We start from the raw sequence: 11,372 nt of genomic DNA, 5'->3' as shown, positions 1-11,372 counted from the left end.
GATTGATCAATTGAAACAAAGATTTTTTCGTTCTGATTGGTCAATCAAACATTTTCAGCAAAATGTTTGATTGACCAATCAGAACGAAAAAATCTTTGTTTCAATTGATCAATCAAATGTTTTATTAATATACACGGTGGACCATTTTAGTCAATACACGCAAATATCTCGTAAAGTAAGCAAGATAGAAAAAAATGTTTTATACAAAAGTTGTAGGGTTCAGAGGGGGGCACCTGATGGTGACCTTGACCCTGACCTTGAAGTCAAATTTAGAGATCATTTTAAGATCAACTTGATTTTCTTAAATGGAACCATCAATTTTTCATATCATATTCTTGTAGCTGGCGTCAAGACCTTTTCAAAACACTATAATTACATTTTTTTATAAAGTACTTTTTGAGTTATGAGACTTAAAATATCGTATGCTGCGCGTAACACGGCAAATTTTTTATTCTATCTCTTACTTTTAGCGCTACCCAGGAACAACGGCATGGACGTAGTAGTTTTTTATTCCCTTTAGGGTGCTTGATTAGCGTGAGTCCCCTTGCCTCTTACAAAACGAGCTGCTTAATTGACTTACAAACCTTTCTATCGAAGGAATTGTTCAAAATTATCTCCATTGACTCGAATACATAACGCCAACCTATCTTGGAAATGTCTGACCGTTTTGAGTAAGACAGCGCGAGGTATACTCCTGCAAGCTACTCGTATTCTTTCCATCATATCTTCTCTGGTTGTAGGCGCATGCTCATAGACATTTTTGATATACCCCCATACAAAGAAGTCGAGTGAAGTCATATCAGGAGATCGTGGGGGCCATGCGACGGGTCCACGTCGTCCAATCCACCTATCATTGTATTCCCGGTCTAGATAATTTCTCACTATTTCCGCATAATGAGGTGGCGCCCCGTCCAGTTGTATCCACATTCTCTGTCGTGTATGCAAATCAAAGTCTTGAAGTAATTGTGGTAAATGATTCCTCAGAAAATCCAGAAAATTTTCTCCATTGACATTTCCATCGAAGAAATAAGGACCAATCAAGTAACCATTTATAATCCCACATCAAACATTTACACTCCACCGATGCTGATTATCTACTTGTCTATGCCAAATAGGGTTAACATTCGACCAATAGTGACAATTATATCTATTCAATTCATTATTATTTTTGAACGTCGACTCATCAGAGAACATAACATAATAGAAGAAATTTGGATCAGCTCTGATCATCTGTTGTGCCCAATGACAAAATTGTACACGTAACAGCATATCTTGTTGACTAAGAGTATGTGTTGACGTAATATGATAAGGATGGTACTTCACTTTCTTCAAAATTCTTAAAATCGTTGTTCTCGGTATACCAATTTCTCTAGCCATAACCCGACTACTCGTATGAGGATTAAGATGAAGAGTTGCCAAGATAACGAGCACACGCACATCGTCTTCATTATTGTACACACGATGTTCTCTATTGCGCCTCAAATGGCCTTAGCGAGTTCTTCGTTCAAGGTTCCAGATTACGGAATGAGTTGGGTGTTCTCTTTTGGGATAACGATTCCGGTAAACTTGCGAAGCTTCACGATAATTTCGTTGACATTCTCCGAGAACAAGGAGAATATCAACAATCTCCGAAGGAATATAATTAGCTATGAGTGTTGTCAGTGGACGTAAATTCTTAAGCAATAAAGTTTGATACTGCTCAACAATTGTGGATCAATTATCGTTTTTCGCAGTGGGAGACGTTAGGATATAGGAGATCGCTGAGGTTTCATATAAATGAGCTCAGTTGGAGTTAAACATGACTTTTAATATTTACAATTAATTACATGTGTAATTGTGTCAGTGATAGTATTGTATTAAAAAATCCTTCATCGGCCTCCTTTCTTCTTGGTTTGTGTAAATTTATCCACACCGCTCCTTCGACGAAACTCCGCAAGCGGCCCTCCTATTATACTCCGCTGGCCGTATTCCACCCACGAGTTAGCATTCCGGCCTTGCGCCGCCTGGCGGCGCCGTCCCGTACTGTGAGTCGAGGCCGAGTCGTGCGCCATATTGGATATTGAACTATTTATTAAATGTTTAATTTTTCTCGCTGTTTCACTTTAACTATTTTTGCCAAGTGAACTTTTCTTACCGGACACTCACTTTCACCGTCTAAATGGTTTTTGTAGGATTAAATAATTGTTAATCGCCACAACAATGAAAAGGATTCTCGTAATAAATTGATCCCCAAGTAGTAACATATTATTTCAAGAACAGACGATCGATGACTCGAAATAAGTCGGTATCCAATTGTTACAAAATTTCAGAGTCATGTACCCTGAGTATCTTGTTTATTCCAAACACGGGAAACTCCGATTACAGAGTACTCCGAATTTACACACGATATTTTCTTCGGCACCTCAAATAGCTTTGGCGAACATTTGAAAATAGTGGACAACTAAACAGACACAATTGTCATTATTGGGCAGATGTTAACCCTCGTTGGTACTGTTGTGTGCCTCGAGCAAGGCACTGGGGTTGCGTCGAATAAAGGATGAGGATCCTCGGGTCGATCAGGATTTCGCAGGACGTTAGGAGGATTATACTCTCTTCTTTTCGTTAAATACACTTTTATTGGGGATCGAATATGGTTTCACTTTATTTCTCGTCCTTTCTTTAATTATATATTCGCGTAACATTCGATGTTTGGTTAACGAGCGTATATTCGTATTCCTCTCAATAATTTAGATCTTTATTAGTGAGACTCGTTCTGATGTTCCGGGTTCTTATTAGCGACCACGTCTTGATGTTTAGGAATTGTATTCGAGACTGCCTTCGCGGGCGGGCTCTCCGTCTTATATCTTCTTTTGTTCTTTGATTTTTAACGGGCGAGGCCCTTGGAAACAAGTCCCCGATTGGTTAATAATATTCACGCGTTTTTGGTCTAAATGCAAGCGAAGCAGGTCGAAGTCCCTGGCCTTGCAGCTCGCGATTTCGTGCTTCGTGCGTATTTCGCTGCGTTAGCGTTTTCGTTCGACGAGAGTTTGGCGAGAGCGCTCGTTTATAAGTAAAAATGTTTTACAATATTATTATTCCTAATAACTACTGGTTATAGTTCGGGCTATAACATCCCTCCCCCGTAAAAAAAAGAAAAACGGAGGTAAGAAGTTTTTCGCTTCCTTTCTTATCTTACGTTAAAATTATTTCTAATGTTACTTACAATTATAATTCCCGTTTACAATGTAGTTTTATAATCGTTTCTTATTTCTAAAATCTAGTACTTTGGCTTCTTTTTAATATTGATCTTGGTATGCCAAAGTCATCGACTATCCTAACTGATGGTCGTCTTTTGTTTTTATTTCTTTGTCGTATTATTATCCAAAATACTATAATGGTTATTATAATTAATATTATTATTATTCCGCTAGATGTCATCGGATAGATAAATTGTTTCGTTGCGTAGAAATTTTGTTCGTTGTTTTGTAAGTCGTTATCTATGTCTGTCAATTTGGCTTTGAGGTTTGTTAATTCTAAGCGATGTTGTGAGATGTTTTCTAGCGTGTCTTCGTTATGTCTTGTTATATTTCCGTCTCTTGGAATTGTTATATTGATACTAGGTAGAAAGGTTTCTAGAACGGTTTCGTATGTTTTTTCTTCTGTTTCTATTATTGTGTCTGGTGTTGTCAGTTTACAATTTCCGTTTAGCGTAATTTCGCCGGTATTTCTTATTATTTTATTTTCGAGCTGACCGTCACATTGTATGGTTATCGTTTGTTCGGCGTCCGTCGAGTATAACCAAGTGTGCTCTTGGTGTAATGCTATCCATAACATATGGGTTGAGACATAGTGTCTTACATTACATTTGCTCTGATAATGCTGTCGCTGCGTATACATTTGAATTTCGCATGGTGCGTCTAAATCTACGCGGTGTACAGGTGAATTGCGTTTACATACATATTGTGTATTAATTTTATTACAATTTCGTAATTCGCTTTCCGTCATTGTCGCATATGTTAATTTTTCTTTATCTATAACAATTATTTGATTATCTATTTTGATATAACTGTATACATTTTTATAGGATGGTGTGGGGAATTTTATTACTTTTACAATATCATAGGTCGGTTGCGCAATTAAAGGGAAACGCAAAATAGTATATATTGTTATCGGATCACATGTACGATCCTGACCGTCGTGATGCTTGCGAGGCGGATGATGATTGAGTAAGTATTAGTTTTCTATAAATAGCTTTAGTCTATTCGTATGCATGCGCACTGCTTCTCTTCCCTTTTTAATTGTGTAGTTTACGTCGGAATTTTTTTCGGTTATTACGTATGGTCCTGCCCATAGTGCATCTAATTTTTTCGATCGTCCCCGTCGGAGCGTTTCGTCGTATACTAGTACTTTGTCGCCTATCTTAAATTTTGTTTCTTTCGCGGATTTATCGTAGTACCCTTTGGCTTTTATTTTTTCTTCTTTAATATTTTCTTTCGCGAGTTGGTTTGACGCCCGTATTTTTCTTTTAATTCTAGTCGTCGTAACTATACGTTAGTTTAGGCGGTCTCGCTAGGGCTGTCGGTAGGTCCGCTTGATGTCCGTATACTAATTCGAAAGTTGTATGCCCCGTAGCCGTGTGTGGGGTCGTGTTATACGTAAACATTGCGTAGGGAATCCACTCGTCCCAGTCTGTTTGGTCGGCATTTATATAGTGTCTTAAATATTCGGCTAACGTACGGTGTGAACACTCTAATGCTCCGTTGCTTTCGGGGTGATAAGCTGTTGTCTGAATTTTATCGATTTTATGTAATTTGCACGTATTCTTAAATATTTCACTTACAAAATTTGTTCCTTGGTCGGTTAGAATTTTTTCGGAAATCCCGTATTCGAAAATTATTTTCGTGGCGAATTCTTTCGCGATCGTGTTAGCTTCTTGGTTTGCGATCGGTATCGCTTTGCTAAATTTGGTTAAATTGTCTGGGAAAGTTAGTAAATATTTATTTCCGTTATTAGTGATTGTTAACGGTCCGACTATATCTAGCGCGCATTTTTCGAATGGTTTACTCGGCGTGTCCGTAATAATGATGGGTGCTTTTACTCGTCGCGATAATTTATTTTTCTGGCAGGATTCGCATTTCGAGATATATTTTTCGACGTCTCTTGTTAATCCTGGCCAGTTATGTTTTAATCGAATTCTTTTTATTGTACGTTCGATTCCCTGATGTCCTCCTGTGGGTGCATCATGATATTCGTAGAGTATTTGTTGTTTCTCCTCTTCGGTATATACTCTAGCGTTATCGGCGAGTTTTTCTTCTCTCTCTTCTTCCTCTTCTTCTACTTTGAAGATTTCTCTCTTTCTTCTCTCGCTTGCATCTCGAGTTACGTGTCGACTTAGCGCGTCGGCGTTCGCGTTCGCTCGTCCGGCTTTGTGTATGATTTCATAATCATATTCTTCTAGTTTCAACCTCCAGCGGATTAATCTTGATCCGGGATCGTTTACGTTGAATAGCCATACCAGGGGTTTGTGATCCGTAATAATTTTAAATTTTGTTCCATAGACATATGGTCTAAAATGTTTCACGGCCCATACGATCGCTAGTAATTCTTTTTCTGTTGTGTTGTAATTTTGCTCCGCGCGAGATAATACTCTGCTTGCGTAAGCGATGGGTCGGTCGTTGCCTATCGGTCCCTGTGACAGCACAGCTCCGATTGCATAGTCGGAAGCATCTGTGGTCACATTAAATTCTTTATTGAAATCTGGATATTATAATACTGGTGCTGTCATTAGTTTTTCTTTTAATATATCGAATGCTATTTGTTGTTCGTTATTCCACGCGAATGTTTCACTTTTCTTTGTTAATTTTGTTAGAGGTTTCGCGGTTCTTGAAAAATCTTGTATAAACTTGCGATAATATCCGGCTAATCCAATGAATGATTGGATGTCTTTTACTTTTCTCGGTGTCGGAAAGTTTTTTATCGCTGTTAATTTTGATGGATCCGGTAATATTCCATTTTCGGAGTTAATGTGTCCCAGATATATTACCTCCTTGCGCAGAAATTCACATTTATCCGGTTGTAGCTTCAGGTTGTGTCTTCGTAGTCTCTGCAGGACTTCTACGAGTCTTCGGTTATGATTCTCCAGGCTAGATCCGTAGATAACGATGTCATCTAAGTAGACTAGACATCTGAGCCCTTGTATTCCAGTAAGTACTGAATTCATCAGGCGTTGGAAAGTTGCTGGCGCATTCTTCAGTCCAAACGGCATTCGGTTAAATTCGTAATGTCCGTAGGGGGTTGAGAAGGCTGTCTTGCTTTTATCCTGTTCCGCCATTTGTATCTGGTGATATCCTGATGCCAGATCCAAGGTGGTAAAATATTTGGCGTTTCCCAGCTGATCTAATATATCTGTGATATTTGGCAGCGGGAATGAGTCGCCTATTGTTAAATTATTTAACCGCCTGAAGTCTATGACTACCCTTAATTTCGGTTTTCCGGATGTATCTGCTTTTTTCGGTACTACTAGTAATGGCGCGTTCCATTGACTAACACTTGTTCGAATAATACCGGCCTCTAACATTTCTTGCACTTGTTTGTTTACTTCCGCCTTGTGTTTCTCCGGCAGACGATACAGTCGTACATTGACCGATGATGTGTCAGCGCGCGTGGCTATCTCGTGTTTCACTGTCACGGTGCAGCTCAGTGAGTCTCCGCTCAAAAGAAATAAATCGCTATATTCTTCGCATATCCCTTGTATTGCCTGTCGTTCTTCTGAGTTGAGGTGCTCTGTTCTTAGTAATTGTCATATTTTTTTGTTTCTTTCGGACGAATACTTCGGAGTTTCTGTTCCTATACCATTTATTTCGTGCGTTGATGTTATGTTTATGTCGTCTATTGTTACCAATGGTGTTCTGATTTCAACGATCTCGTCGGTGGTATTAATGACGCTAATCGGACATTCAAAATTTTTTGGTTCGACTAAGCATCGCCCTATATAGACTCTAGGTGTGATTTCCTCGGCTCTTATGATTCCTATGCTATTTAGGTTTGTAGCGGCCCGTACTATAGTTTCGCTGCGCGGTTGTAACCGGATCTTATCGTACGGTTGTAGGTTTAACACGGCGTTTCCTATGGTGAGTTCCCGTTTCTTAAAATCGCAGGTGGCTCCCTGTTTCCGCAAAAAATCCATCCCGAGAATTCCTTCATATTCCATGGGGAAGTCTTCTTTGACGACATAAATTGTATGTTTTATTTTCCTCTTGTTTAAGTTGATTGTTGCATGTATTTTTCCTATTGTCTGTGCTTTATGTCCTGTTATGCTAATGAGTGTATTTTTTTCTCTATATACTAGTGTATCGTCTTTTAAATGTTTAACTTTCATTAATGATATTGTGGCCCCTGAGTCGAACAGCATTTTAACTGTGCCATTCCGGGCTTCGCGCATCGGCAGTGTAATTAGATCTAACCCCGCGCTCTCTTGTTGTGTTCGTCGTACGTGCGATACTCTAAATTCGATCGCGCGCGCCGGAGTCTCCTCTCCCGTGTCTTCCTCGTTGCTACTGCTCTCGGTGTCGGATGTATTTTGTCGCGGCCTACTTTTCTTTCGGTCGTCCTTCTCCGACTCTATCTGGGCTATCTTCGCGTTTGTTTTCTTTGCTTTTTCCGCGGTATTTCTTTTCGGTCGCCCGTTTAAAGACCAGCATTCTTCACGGTTGTGTCCGCGTTTTTTGCAATGGTCACAGAATTTTTCAATGGCGGTTACGCGGGAAGATTTCTCGGGTTTCGGTAGGGCGTATTTGCTGCTATGACAATCGCGCCCGTAATGACCTGATTTGCCGCATTTGTAGCATTGCGTGCTCGTTCGTCGACTTTGTCGCGGTTGTTGCCCGTTTTTATTTTGCGAGGCATTTGTTGTTCGCGACGTGTTAGGCCCCATAAGCTTTTCTTCCGCGGTTGCGCCTGTTATCGCTTCTTGGAGAGTTGCATATCGTTGTGACCGCACAAGTATTTTCAATTCGTCGCGTAACCCGAATTGGAAATTCAGTAACGCTTGGCTTTGTATGGTCTCTAATATAGCACGCTTATACGTGCTCGAACGGTTTTCTCCCTCAATCATCGAACTATATAGTTTCCTAGCGAGTTTATCGACGCGCTGTCCGAAACTTTGCGCTGATTCGTTAAATTTTTGTTTGAGTGAATTGAACTCGATTTGCAAATGCGCTGTACTCCGCTTACTTTGGTAAAAATTTTCGAGTTGGTTCCTTAATTCTTCGAACGTTTGGATATCTTGCGTCTCGAAGTCTTGCATGGCTTTTCCCCGTAATTTCGTAAATAAGATTCCCTGAATTAATGCTTCGTCATCTGGATGAATATTTTTAATCGCGTAAGTACAGGAATTTAAAAATTCATGTAATCGAGTTCGCGTTGTACCGTCGAATTCCGGTATCATTATTCGCGCTTCTTTTAATGACATGTAGCGTTGTGCGGCATTCCGCCGGTTTCGGATGTCACGCTCGGTTCGTCCATAAGCCATACGAGGCTCGTGCTCTTCGTCCGAATCTCGATCATAAGCGCGTTCGCGGGATCTAATCTGCCTATTGTAGCGCCTATCCGCTCCCTGTTCGCGTGTGTGTTCGCGTAGATTCCGTCGATCTCCTGCGTCTCGATTGCGAGGGTAGTCGCGGTGATCACGTTGATTATTTCGGTCTCGCTCGGGAGTGAGTTCGCGTAAATCTTGCCGACTGTCGCATCTCTCTTCCGCATCTTGATTACGGGTGTGTTCACGGAGATGTCGTCGATTATCGCGATGCCTATTTGCATCCCGTTTGCGTGCGCGTTCGCGGGAGCTTTGACGACTGTCGTCTGATTTCTCTCCGCGTGACCTCGAATCGTACATTTTATTTGTTTCTGTCCGCATTTCAATTCGTAAGTCTCGTAGGCCTTGTAATACGTCGCGCATCAAAGGGTTTTCCTCTTTCGCGTTGTTTTCGACGGGTGTCCTATGTTCGGCGGGTGTCCTGTGTACGTCGACTTCTACGCGATGTACGTTTCCGCACTCTATCTTTCGCGTAGGCGACCAATTTCGCGGTCTACAGCACCCACGGATACATTCATTTGGTGCACCATTTGGTGGAGTGTGCATTACCGACATGTTGTCTTCGTTAGAGTCAAAATCGCTACTATCGTACGTAGTTGACCATCCGCTTTTCTGCGACGCGTTGCTAGGTGTTTGGCTTGCGCGTATTTTAATTTCTTTTATATTTTCGTTATTACCGTCTGTTCGCGTCTTTAGTATACTTTCGTCAAAACTATCGAAGGGGAACTCGCGTTTAACAATGACGTTCCCGGTAATTCGTCTTCGCTTTCGCTTGAATATTCGTTCTCTAATTTTCTACGAACTCGCTCGAGTCTTTCTACAGTTAATGGTAACGCTTGAATCGCTCGTTTGGCTGAGTCGCTATGTAGCCAAGATTTGTTCGCTATCGGTTTCGGGGGTGTTTTGTTCCCTTCCGACATTCACGCAGAAATATTATAAGGATCGGACTTACAGTATTACGGTTCGCATCGTTACGCTCTTTATCGCTCGGTACGGCTTGGCTGCTGCTACTGCAACTCGATCGCTCGTGGGCTGATAACGGCTGGCGGCTCGGTGCTTGTGCTTGACGGCAGGTCGTCGCTCCGTGATGATGCGTTGTTCGTGAGATTGTCGCAGGTCGGCGTTGTCCTTGGGACGTTGGCGATCCTACTCGATTCTCAGCTGCTTGCTTATCGCTCTTCGTACTGCTTGCGTTGTCCGTTCTTCACTTTCACTGCACTGTGACTTCTGCTTATTTCCGTCAGCTGTTTTTCTAACTGACGTGCCTGCTTCCACACGTTGTGTATGTGTGTATTGCGGGTCTTAATTTATTGTATGCTGCTTTCTGTGTTGTCCGTCGATTATTTCGACGTGCCTGATTTTTCTAATACTTTTGTATTGTTTTCAGGTCTTCAGGTTCCTGCTGGTCCTGGCGGTCCGTCGGCGCGATCCCACCGCTGCCACCAAATTGTTGTGTGTCTCGAGCAAGGCACTGGGGTTGCGTCGAATAAAGGATGAGAATCCTCGGGTCGATCAGGATTTCGCAGGACGTTAGGAGGATTATACTCTCTTCTTTTCGTTAAATACACTTTTATTGGGGATCGAATATGGTTTCACTTTATTTCTCGTCCTTTCTTTAATTATATATTCGCGTAACATTCGATGTTTGGTTAACGAGCGTATATTCGTATTCCTCTCAATAATTTAGATCTTTATTAGTGAGTCTCGTTCTGATGTTCCGGGTTCTTATTAGCGACCACGTCTTGATGTTTAGGAATTGTATTCGAGACTGCCTTCGCGGGCGGGCTCTCCGTCTTATATCTTCTTTTGTTCTTTGATTTTTAACGGGCGAGGCCCTTGGAAACAAGTCCCCGATTGATTAAGAATATTCACGCGTTTTTGGTCTAAATGCAAGCGAAGCAGGTCGAAGTCCCTGGCCTTCGCTTGTAGCTCGCGATTTCCGTGCTTCGTGCGTATTTCGCTGCGTTAGCGTTTTCGTTCGACGAGCGTTTGGCGAGAGCGCTCGTTTATAAGTAGAAATGTTTTACAATATTATTATTCCTAATAACTACTGGTTATAGTTCGGGCTATAACAGTACAGACAAATCGATAATCAACATCGCTGGAGTATTAACGTGTGGTGCGGTATTATTAACGGCTACCTGATTGGTCCATACATTTTTGATGGTAATGTAAACATTCAGAACAAAGGAATGAACTACCAGGATTACTTGAAGTTGATTTGTACACAAGACTCGGAAAGTGGATTCAATTAGATGGGGCTCCACCACATTATGCGAGAATTGTAAGAAATTATCTAAATAGACGCTACAATGGCATGTGGATCGGACGAGGTGGACCAATAGCATGGCCAGCGCGATCTCCTGACTTGACATCACCCGACTTTTATTTATTGGGTTATTTAAAAAATGTCGTGTACAAGCGGGAACCCACAACTCGAGATGATATGATTCAAAGAATCAAAATTGCTTGTACAAACATACCACGGGCCGTATTACTAATAACTGTTAACCATTTTGAGCGAAGAATCGCGTTATGTATTCAAGAAAATGGTAACGTTTTTGAACATCTTTTGTAATATGTTTTAGAAAATCGTGAGAGGCAAAGGAACTCACGTAAATCAAGCACCCCGAATTGTGAGAGGCAAGAGGACTCACGTAAATCAAGCATCCCGAATTGTGAGAGGCAAAGGGACTCACGTAAATGAAGCACCCCGAATTGTGAGAGGCGAGGAAACTCACGTAAATCAAGCACCCCGAATTGTGAGAGGCAAGAGGACTCACGTAAATCAAGCACCCCG

At 41.4% G+C, this 11,372-nt stretch overlaps 2 pseudogenes; one reads left to right on the top strand and one right to left on the bottom strand.

Annotated features, from left to right (window-relative positions):
* Positions 1-588: 588 nt before the first annotated feature.
* Positions 589-1,269, bottom strand: LOC145948729 (uncharacterized; annotated as a pseudogene).
* Positions 1,270-1,404: 135 nt separating this feature from the next.
* Positions 1,405-11,150, top strand: LOC145948728 (uncharacterized; annotated as a pseudogene).
* Positions 11,151-11,372: the final 222 nt, after the last annotated feature.

This window comes from Prenolepis imparis, unplaced genomic scaffold (assembly GCF_030444845.1).
Source record: "Prenolepis imparis isolate NDT839.2.m4 unplaced genomic scaffold, iyPreImpa1.0 SCAF_615, whole genome shotgun sequence".
NCBI lineage: Eukaryota > Metazoa > Arthropoda > Insecta > Hymenoptera > Formicidae > Prenolepis > Prenolepis imparis.
The sequence above is the reverse complement of the archived record's forward strand: the minus strand, read 5'-3'. Positions and strand labels throughout refer to the sequence as shown.